The sequence below is a fragment of the Bidens hawaiensis genome, unplaced genomic scaffold, assembly GCF_021521415.1.
Source record: "Bidens hawaiensis isolate Kalapana, Puna unplaced genomic scaffold, B.hawaiensis_p1.1 tig00047389_1, whole genome shotgun sequence".
Taxonomy (NCBI): domain Eukaryota; kingdom Viridiplantae; phylum Streptophyta; class Magnoliopsida; order Asterales; family Asteraceae; genus Bidens; species Bidens hawaiensis.
This window is the reverse complement of record NW_027498457.1, coordinates 45,868-57,502: the sequence shown is the minus strand read 5'-3', so window position 1 is coordinate 57,502 and position 11,635 is coordinate 45,868. Positions and strand designations below refer to the sequence as shown.

General features: G+C 33.1%; 1 pseudogene across 1 annotated transcript; it reads right to left on the bottom strand.

Annotated features, from left to right (window-relative positions):
• Positions 1-3,781: 3,781 nt before the first annotated feature.
• Positions 3,782-11,273, bottom strand: LOC143596936 (DNA topoisomerase 1 alpha-like; annotated as a pseudogene). The gene is made up of 16 exons (XR_013146809.1): positions 11,183-11,273; positions 9,378-10,471; positions 9,088-9,282; positions 8,827-8,907; positions 8,193-8,252; positions 7,791-7,885; positions 7,497-7,653; positions 6,610-6,735; positions 6,398-6,478; positions 6,124-6,214; positions 5,854-5,987; positions 5,239-5,307; positions 5,065-5,158; positions 4,865-4,964; positions 3,941-4,109; positions 3,782-3,850 (listed from the first exon to the last, which is right to left on the bottom strand). The product of XR_013146809.1 is annotated as a DNA topoisomerase 1 alpha-like (transcript).
• Positions 11,274-11,635: the final 362 nt, after the last annotated feature.

Below are 11,635 nucleotides of genomic sequence, written 5' to 3'. Positions count from 1 at the left end.
CGACTCCAACGGTCGTATTCGTGGATAACATCCGAAAGTTTAAGTAATTACTATAAATTATTTAGATGAAATGTAGCGTGCAATGTGAGGACATATGCAATACTTAATCAGATTAAACTTAAAGAAATTTAATTTAGACAGAATTAACATATATAAATCATGTTTAGTGATTGTACGGAAAACAACTTGATTTACGGGGTGTTACAGAAACCACCTCATCCTTCGCCTTCGCCGCAGCTCCGCCGGAAACCTGACACCTGACAACGACTCCGCTCCATCACCTGACACCTGCCACCACAGCTTCGCCGGAAACCACCTCATCCTTCGCCTTCGCCGGATTATATAACCTGTCTTCTCCACCACGACTCCGTCCAAACTGTCTTCTCCACCACCACTTCACGGCCGCCAACATCTTCTCCGTCAAAACCCTAATTAATTAACTCCTTCAAATTAGAACAAATTAGGTGACAAGATTGGATAATATTGAAAACCCAGATGGGGAATTGGTTGAATTTGATGAATTGGATCGAATCAGAGGATGAATTGGAGATTTAGGGGATTTGAAAAACCCTAGAAATTGAGGATCTGGGGGAATTGAGAGATGGGTTTGATGATTGGATGGAGATTGGATCTGGGTTTTGAATTGATTTGATTTTGGTGTGATGCATGATGAAGAATTGAATTGAATTGGTTTTGAATTTGGAGGAAATTGAAAAGGATGGAGATGAAATTGAAAATAAGGGTGGGGGGAAAGTAATAAAGTGTTTTTGTTTGCAGGTACAGACGAAAAGACCAAAATGTCCTCACATGCATCTCACGTGAGGGTGTTTAACTGAGTTTTTCTAACCCAGTTAGCATAAAGGACATAACGTGTAGGAAAAAGATGTTTAAAGGATACCGCCTGCAAAAAAACTAAAAAAATGTTACAAACCAAAATTTGGCTTATTTTAAAGGACAAAATTTATAATTCTGTCAAATATTTTATTGTATGTTAAATATCATGCGAGAAATAAAAAAGGTATTTTAGTCAAACGAGAACAAATTTGCCGTTCAAAAAATATATTATAATATGAGAAATAAAAAGGGATATTTTAGTCATATTAAAACATTACAAAAGAATAATACGAAATCCAATGTTAGGCTGTAGCCTCTCCTCTTTGTACATTAAATGATGTCAACCTTAGTTAACACAAATATCTGAAGTTGTCTTTTTAAAATGCTGCTCGTTGTGGATGATAAATATATAAAACTCGGTATGATATGATGACGGGTTCTTAATGCCGATTACAGAAAAGAAAAACTTGTGTGGTCCAATTTATTTCAATCAATCACTTTTTTTTTAATATCTAGTTAAATCACAACACATTTGTTGAATGATGACTGATTAGTTAGTTAAAGCTTACTGCATGCATGACAATGTCGCGACACTTTAACTAACCCAACCACAATACATAACCAATTTTGGGGGATACATCAATTGTTATTTCCTTTAAATTTACTTAAAATCCAAATATAAAAATTATAATCCATAAACTTAATGTCATTCAAATAAACGATTTAGTAATTTTTATTCAAACAAATTTAATCGATTAACTTAAAAAAAATAATAGGCTCAAACAAAAACTAATCTAACAAATCATGTGATAAATCTTCATCTTCATTCAAAGAGTCGTTGCATGTTCATATTTAGTCTCATCTTCATTTTTCATACAAAAGTCGCTTCGTGTTATTTTTTGGGTGAGAAGTCTGTAAAAAATATTTGCATTAATAATTAAGTAAAAATTACATCTTGCTAAAAAAACCATTATTACCATTTTCTATTTTCTTCATGTTATCAACTAAGTTTGTAGTTCATGAATGTTAGAATCTTTTAAATTTGTTGTCAAAGACCATAGCAAATTTTGTAAACAAATCAATGACTCGACAGTCTTCAGTCTAAGACAACTTCTTTATCTATAACACTACCATCGTACTAATGCTGACTCAAATGCAACAAATGTGATACAGATTCCTATAAACATGGTGTCTTGAGGAGTTGTACTTAAATTTGTTAAAAAAAATGGTATGTTGCTCAACATTACCATAAATCGTACCTAAACAAAAACGCAAGATGACATTTATGTGGTAACATATTAAGACCTCGAGTTCTTTAGTTATACCAGGAACAAATATTCCGAGATAGTCTGTAAATAACCTATTACGAGATTCTTTTTAAACACAAAGTCACACACCAAACCCATCGGTTTTAATATGGGTTTGTTTTTTTTCGGTTGTTTTGCACACCATAGTATCATCTAATACCCTAGTTGTACCTAAGACTAAAAAAGCTTTTTCTAACCTCATGTTCAATCTCATAACTAAATATTCATCTCATCACACGTCCAGGGTTTTTTTCCCCGTCAAGTTTAGGTATTTTCCGTCCACATACTTAATACGGTTAAACAAACTTATTGCAGGTAATGTCTAAAAATTTACATAACGATCAAAAATAATCATTTGCTACATCTTGTATTACAAGTTAGGGGAATATCTCATAGAATAGTAACCAAGTTTCAAAAGTGTTTCAATTAGGTCACTCCTGCATATTTTTCTTAAATCGAGTCACTAAATCTTCAAATAGAGTGTCACCAATTTTTTTGTGCGTCAAGAAATAAATGAAGGATAAGATGTGGGGGTCGGAATTTGCAATATATGTAGTTAAATCTAGAAAATTTTTAAAAACGTTAATTATTTTAAAAATAAAAAATAAAATTAACGTCGCCACTCATCATCAACATAAAAAAAAAGATAAAAAGATTTCCTATCATCATCATCATCATCATCATCATCATCATCGTACTCAGTATATCCCACCAATAGCAAAGCTATGGTAGGGTCTGAGGAGGGTAAGATGTAGGCAGCCTTACCTCTACCCCATAGGGATAGAGAGGCTGCTTCCGGTGAGACCCCCGGCTCGATAGTAGTTTTGCATCAAGCCTTGGACATAAGGCACATAGCACTCAATCATCGGGACACCGGCTGATCGGTGCATGTACCCTTATCTTTCAGCTATCAACGCCACTACATGATGCCTGATTAACCGTCCGTCACTTTTAACGTTATTTTCACGAGATTAGTAAAATAACGTCAAAATTAGTGCAATTTCACTTTTGCCCACCCGAGGGTTCACACATATATACATCATATGTGCGCACCGCAAGCAGGGCTAATAAAAAGATTTCCTATGTGAAACAAAAAAGAAAAAGACTAAAAAATCATGTTAAAATCTTTAATTTAATAAAATATGAAAATGGGTAACCTAATTGAAACACTTTTTAAAAGTTAAGTGACCTAATTAAAACACTTTTAAAACTTATTTACTACTCTATGAAGTTGCCCTTCTACAAGTTAGATACAAGTTTAAATAAAAATGTATTAATTATAAATATAGGCAACTACTTTAAACTAATTTGAGTAAGATATATTTTTTATTGTGTAGCTTTATTCGGTTATTCTAAATGTTTATTCTAGCATCATTAATCTTAAGACAGATTTTTCAAAGCATATATAAAAATCCAGACTTCCGGAAAACCTTCACTAAATAAGAAAACATGACGATGTAGGAATTAGAAATCCAGTTCTTGTGACAACCGGAAAACCGTCACTAAATAAGCAACTCATCACAATTCACTTAACAAGCTTCATACGACCGTTAGCTAAATTAAAAACAAAAAAACATGTAAAAAAGGTCGGGTATTGTTTTCCCCAGCCTTGGTCAGTCTATAAGTCGCAGGCCCACTCATCAGAATCTGAAATCAAAGTCCGCATCCATTACCCAAACAAACTTTGCCAATAAGGACTTGTTAAATATCTGCATCAGGTTCATTTATAAAGTGTCATTCTAAAATCATGATATTAAAGTATTATATACTGATTTTAAACGTTAACAAGTATTTCTTACCTTCTCAATGGGAACGTCTTGTCTCTTGCACCACGCGACAGTTATCCTCGGGTCGAGGTAGTTAATTTTTGAAGTGCCCAATGCTACCGTTTTCAGATCTTCTTTAGTCTCTTTATCGCGTTCCATTTTCTCAATTTTTGCTTTTGTTTGAGCTATTTTTTTCTCTAGCCTGCATATTTTTTTTATCAATAATTAAGATAATGTATGTACTTTTGTGTAGACAGGTCAAAACAGTTTCCTTTTGAACTCGACATGAAAATAATTCTATTTTATGTTTTACAACTTTTAGCCTAATATACTCAAAACAGTTTAAGTTACCACATAAAACTTACTTTTGAAACAAAAGTTTATAAAAATAAACTGGTTAAACGACTGACCCAAGAACCTGACTCATTTAGCTAAACAAGTTTCATGGTTCGACCCGAAACTGACCAGAACTTCTTTAGACTATATACAAACCCGTGAATTTCATGTTAGATTCATGTCATGCCTAGGGGTGTAAACAAGCCAAGCCACTCGTGAGCTACTCAACATCAGCTTGCTAAAAGCTCAAATCGAGCAGAGCTTAAACAAGCCCGAACCTGAGCTTCACTTATCGAGCTAACACATGAGCCCAAACAAAACTCTCTATTTATATAATTTTAAATTAGATATAAAAATAATTATTTATATATAAAATTTATAATGTATAATCAAAATATATACAAAAAATGACTATAAACACATATAACTTATTAAGTAATAAATAAGCCAAGTTCGAGCTTGAAAATCTATTCACAAGCCGAACTCGAACTTCAAAAATAGAGCTTGGAACGAGCCAACCTCAAGCTCGAGCTTGACACGAGACTGTGTCGGCTCATTAACACCCCTAGTCATGTTAGAAATTCACATCCGTACTACAAATGACAAAATTAGTGATATTACGCTTCGGGATTCAAGTTTCTCTTTTGTTTTCCATCAGAGGCCTGTAATGGTGGCTTCCCTTTCTTTGCACGAGCCAAATCAGTTTCTAGTTCTTTTATAACATCCTATAAAATACAATCATTACAAAATATTATAGAAATATGGTAAGAATGGAGAACATAACAAAAAGAACAAATTGTCATTTGTGCAAGCATTATTCGTACCTTTTAACTCATCTATCTTCTCATTCAATCTTGTCATTTGTGCACTATGAGACTTTGAAACACTGCGTTGATGGTTACATATGATAGCCACCTACCAAAATTAGTGTGCAGTGTTAGACCGAAAACATTAATTAAAAAATGCAATAAAATTAAAGGTTAATTAATTAATACCTCCTTGTTTGCATGCTGGTAAATGACTATATTTTCAGCAACATCTCTAGCCTTTGTTTCCCTATTTAACTGCAAGCAGCCGAAAAGGCACAAAGATAGATGTTAGAATTACTTATTTGCCTATTGTCACCAATAGAAATAATTAATAATTTATAATTATCTAAGGGAAATTTAAGACATTTGATTAATGCTCAGATATTCTTTAATATGCGTGCTTCTTTCCAGAGGGAATTTTTCTCAAAAGTACAAAATTCAAGCATATAACATTTTAGTTTTTAAATTTGGAATTATTCAGTAGCAATATTTGTTGTATTGCTTAGTCGGAACTTGTCCTAAAATCAAGAATCAAGATATTCTATTAATTATTATTATTAGTATTCAAATAGTAGCCTGCCTGACACACAAAAGTCAAAGTTGACTAATAATTTAGGCACATAGTTAGTGTAGGGTGTTTTGACTACTGGTCAAATGCAGAAAGAGGAAATCTTATGGATCAAAGATATTAATATGATAAATTTTTGCAAGTACACCAAGAATTATGCAACTGTAAATTGAAAACTTGCTCAAAAACAAATGCTGCAAATTGACTAAAAAAATTAAGATGGAAAGCGTTACCATATCATCTAATGTGATGGATGCATTATAAGTACGAAAAACTTTTGCTGTAAGGCCATCCATAAGTCCCTTCAAGTGAGCATTCAGTTTACTCGTATCCAGCTTATCAAAAAGATCATCATTGCCCTTTTTCCCTGAGTTAGGTACAAAAAAAAGTCAAACTTATAAAATCTTTACCAAGAAAGTCAAACTGAAAGAAATATCAAAGTCAAACTAGAGAAACATAAGTTCAAACTTATGGCATAACTTCCTCTAGGAAAGTCAACTAACCTGTTCGGAACTGTTGAATAGCCTTGAAGACGGGAAGCTCTACTTCAACCTCGTTTTGGTATCTTACACAATCTTAACCAAGAAAGTCAAACTGAAAGAAACATTAAAGTTAAAATCTAAAAAAGATTCCCAGTGATGCTTTAAAACAAAAAAACAAGAAACATATGTTAGGCACTTTTCCTTATGTAGATCTTGTAAGTCATGTGAAAATGCTCTACCAAAAGATATTTGGAGGTGGGAACCACAGAAGATAGATATACAAATTATAACAAACCTTTAAGATATTTGGAGGACTTGGTTCGACATTTTCCACTTTCAAAGTACAGCAACCGACTGTATCAGCCTCATCATCATCCTACAACCACAAAAGGTCATAAAGTTATAAACAATTAAGCATACATACATTTTATAATATTACTAACTCATCCACTGAAAAAAATTTAAGTATATAAAATTATAAATTGAAAACGGGTATAAAAGTGGTACCTTTTCATTTCCAGCCCTGAGTGCTAGTTTATCAATAAGATATGTAGCAACTGCTATTTGTCTCTTTGTCACATCTTTGTTTCCAAAATCTTTAGTGTAAGTATTTCTAATGCGTTGTATGCAGTGCTATAATCAAATTATAAAACAAGAAAATTATGAGAAACAGGTAAAATTAGCTGAAAAATGAAACCAATCAAATGTGTCAAAACTCAAAAGTTGCCCAAAATGTAGTTTTAATGTATAAAATCTAGGCCTATAAACAAACCGGATGAACATGAACGAAGCATGGGCGTGTTCGTTCATTTAACCGTAATTGAACAAACAGTCGAACATGAACAATAAACGAACAGAGTTTTCTTGTCTGTGTTTTTTCATTAAGAAAATGAGCATGTTTGCGTTCATTTATGTTTGTTTATTAATCGTATAAAGTATAAACGAACGGTTCACGAACAAATAAAGATGAATAAACATAACTGAGCTGAGAATGAACGTAAACAAACATAAACGAATTGAAATGAACAAATTTTTGGCCATCTTACCCTCCTCAGACCCTACCATAGATTTGCTATTGGTGGGATATACTGAGTACGATGATGATGATGATGAAACGAATTGAAATGAACGAACGTAAACAAACGTTCACTAACATAAATGAACACAAGACATGTGTTCATGGTCGTTAGTTTAACTAAATGACCAAAAATTTGTTCATGTTCGTTTGTTTCCTTTGCAGGCCTAAAATCTTTTAAACCGTCTTAATAGAAAACAGAATATTATTGAAATAATACAGTTTTTTTAACCTTGTTTGACACAAAATTATGTGTGTGTGTGTGTGTCTATATTATATATATAATTATTTCTGGTCAACCAGCTGTGTGCTGACCTACCTTTAAGTCTCTCCCCTTTTCATACTTTTTCATGTCACTCAAACCCTTTAAATTACTGCTAGCAGCTAGAAACACATATTTGAATTCCTTTATATTGATTGGATCATTCCAATAAGCTAACCATGTAACCGTATTATCATGCCTAATTTCTTTCCAACTGCAACACATTAGTATTAATTTCAAAAGTAGATACAATCTAAAGTAAAGGACTTTTGCATTTGATGAAAACAACAAAATAATAATAATAATAACAATAATAATAATAATAATAATAAAAATATGGATACAACAGACCTTTCACCAGCAATCGGACATTCTGGGATTGGAGCATCTTTTCCAATGTTTATGGTTATATCGCTCGGATAGATACGTCTTTTCAGCTTTCCCATCTAGAAAACAATGGCAATAGTGACTTTCTTGACTTGGTGAAAATGTTTGACTATTTGTTAAATAACTGAAACTAGGGGTGAGCAAAATCCAAAAAACACCAAACAATAACTAAAACTGGTGGTTCTTTTTTGAAACTTGATTACGGAGCCACGGAGGTTAATGAGTAGGTTCTGGTTACATGTAAAAATCTACCCACTATAACTGAACACAATATCAAGGGATTTGTATTTTTTTTATATTTCCAAATATAAGATATTAACACAAACATGAAATCTTCCATTAGAGGGTCAAAGATGTCATTCAAACCTTAGGATGTTCCCCACGGCCTCGAAATAAACCAGGTGGTTCAACTCGGAAATTTCCAACCTGCATTATTAATTAAAGACATCTTTAATAAGAAAATGAAATCAAAAAGAACGGTGAACACATAATATGTTTTATAATCTTAGTCATGTGCAGGAATGATCAATAAACATGCAATGGTTATTGATCCTCTTGCACTCAAACAAGTTATGATAGATAAATATTATGAAATAACTTTAATAGCTAGTTAGCAACACTTCAACAAATGCGCTTTCTAGGATAATATTTGCATATTTATTTATAAAAGTGATTTATAACGCGTAAATATCAATATACAAATTATATTTCTTTCTGATGGTCTAATTACTAATTAGACATGTGGATATATTTTTATGTCCATTCGCTGCGAGGCAAGTAAAAACCACTATTCATAAACACATGGCAATAAAAAGGAACCTTAATAAACTTAAATCGCTGTCTATCATATTTCTAACATATTATTTAAGCCAAGGTCCTTTACCTATTTGGAACCAAAAGTTATATAAGATAATGTGACTTTAAATCAAGTCATTTCTCTATACAAGACATGTTAACACAACTTTAGCGTATTAGAAACAAATAAAAATCTAGATATCACCTTTTCTTTAACACCGTCAACAACTGCCCACATATACTTCTCCTCTAGCTTCATCTTCTCTTCTTTCAACGCCTTCTTCTCCTACACAAAACAACTCTTGCAATGATAACTTGTCGCATTATATTAAGTATCCAGAACCGTTGACTATAAGTCAACTTATGTCTATAATATTCATCTATCATGACCAACATTTATCATAGTTGCTAACAAGCATAGATGACATATTTGCTTAAAGATCAGTCAAATGTCTAAATTCCTTACTTCTGTAGTCATTTGTTTCTTTTTCTCTTTTTCACTCTGATGCCATTCATAAATTGGTTTAAAATCGCAGTCGTCCAAATTCTGGATCACGTGGTTTTTCCCCAGAATTTTTTGCCAATTGCCCCAAAAATTCTCTTTAAACTTAGGTTTAGTCATATAATCTGTATCTAACATCACTGCAAACATTGTTGCAACCTGTAATATGTACAATCACAAACATAAGAAAATCTTAATCAAGAGTATATGTGCATGACTGCATGTGCGTGTGTACATAAGTGAATAGAGTTCACCTCCTCTTGTTCAAGGGTCAAATCAACAGGCTTCCCTTTGTAAAGCATCTTAACACCATGAGGCTTATATGCAGGTGGGAAAATTACACCATTATGAACCAAACTATTCCATTTTTCCCCTTCACCAGAACCAGGCGGGACTTCTGACGGCTTTGAATACTTTGAGTTTGACTTTTTGACCACTTTCTTTGACTTCTTGTTGGTTTGGTTTAAAGATGAGGAACTCTTTTTAATCACCTTTTGTTTTGAAGATGACGGTTTACTACTTGATGAAGCTTGGTTCTTTATTCTTTGTATTATTGGAAGGTGGTCATCATCATCTGACTTGGTTTCCGCTTTCAAACCCACTGGTTTGCGATTGACAGGTGTTGAAGAATCCGAAAGCTTTGACTTTTTGACCGAGGATTGACCTGAAGACCTTTCTTCAGTTAACGGTCGCTTATTAACACCAATGTTCTTTGATTGAATATCTTTTGATGCAGAACCATTTTGATGAACTTTGTTTGCTGATCCCGCATTCGGTTTTATAAATTTTGTAGACAATGGTTTTTCATCATCAGAATCATCATCTTTTACTTGCGGTTTTGGAGCTGCAGAACCATTTTGATGAAATTTGTTTGCTGATCCCGCATTCGGTTTTATGAATTTTGTAGACAATGGTTTTTCATCATCAGAATCATCATCTTTTACTTGCGGTGCAGAACCATTTTGATGAACTTTGTTTGCTGATCCCGCATTCGGTTTTATGAATTTTGTAGACAATGGTTTTTCATCATCAGAATCATCATCTTTTACTTGCGTTTTTGGAGCTGCAGACACACTTGTATGGACCCCGTTTTTGGCATGATTAATGTTTCCTTTGGATACAGTTAAAATTTTAGTACTCAATGGTTTATCATCATCAGAGTCTGAATCACTGCTTGGTTTAGGATGCTGGGAAGTACACTTTGCCATATCAAGTTTTGAATTCCTTAGAACAGACAAGGGCATATCATCCTTGTCAGACGAATAACTCATTTTTGTTCAATTAAATATCATAAAACACTTCAACCCCTACGGCCCTGCACTTATTCCTCTAAGCTGTGGCTGCCAACCTGCATTAACAATTACATAACTGTAAGTCGTAACAAAAGATACAAGATTCCCTTTTTTAATCTTAAACAACATGTAAACTCAAGCATTGCAGCTTTTGGAAAAGATGCAGAGCATTATATGTTTATATCTTTAGATAATGAAAACACATCACCGTCGAAACATTGATATAATTCACACCCCGTATGCCTAATTTTAATGTTACTTTTATAAACATATACACAACTATTAGAATGAAATCATCAATAACCAAAGAAATCATGCACAATGTACACGCAAATCGAATATATTGTCATACAATATATTGTCATACAAGTGTATATATAACCTTGATGAATCCTACATTGCGAGACTCTGATAACAAATTAGGGTTTGCAGATTACTTAATTGGTAATGTTGCAAAATTTATAATTTTAATTTGAAATAGAAAATCATGAAATAGCACCTAAAACAACTTTGGTAATATGAAAACAGAGTTGGATAATCAGAATTAGGTTATGTTATGTTATATGTTATTGTTACAGAGAGCAGTGATACGGATTAAACCTAAAAACAATTAAGAACGTTTAAAGTTATGAGAAACAATAGAAAACCTAGCTAATTGCCTGCCAATTGGTTGATTAATAGTTGAATATGTGAAGTCTGAAATATAGTAATAATAATAATAATAATGGACGGATGAATGAGTGAGAAAAAGGTGAATGGTGTTGTACCGGTGGTACGGCGGCAAAAGGTGGTGGTGGAACCCTAGATCCTGTAGAGCCCACTCCGATTATGTGAGAGAGAGAGAGTGTTTCACAAAGGCAAGAAGAAAAGAAAGAAAGAAAACGCTAAATATGAAGAAGAATTGCTGTTTCGGGTTTAAGGTAAACGGGTCGGGTCAGTGCATGAGATTGTGATTCTTTACCTATAATAAATCAACCTCTTTTAAGTTTTTTATTATTATTCTTGGGCCCGCCTTCTGGTTGGTTGGCCCGTGTTTAGTGGCCACTCGATCTCTAACCCGACTTGTCTTACTTAAATACTGATTATATTCGGGTTTTACTGTTATTAAATTAAATGTGCATTATTATGTTTAATTAAAGTATACGTACCGAATATCAATAAGCCTGAGTGTCGAGTATCGTACTGAATTTACTAGTATAATACGGGTACGAGTATAGGTA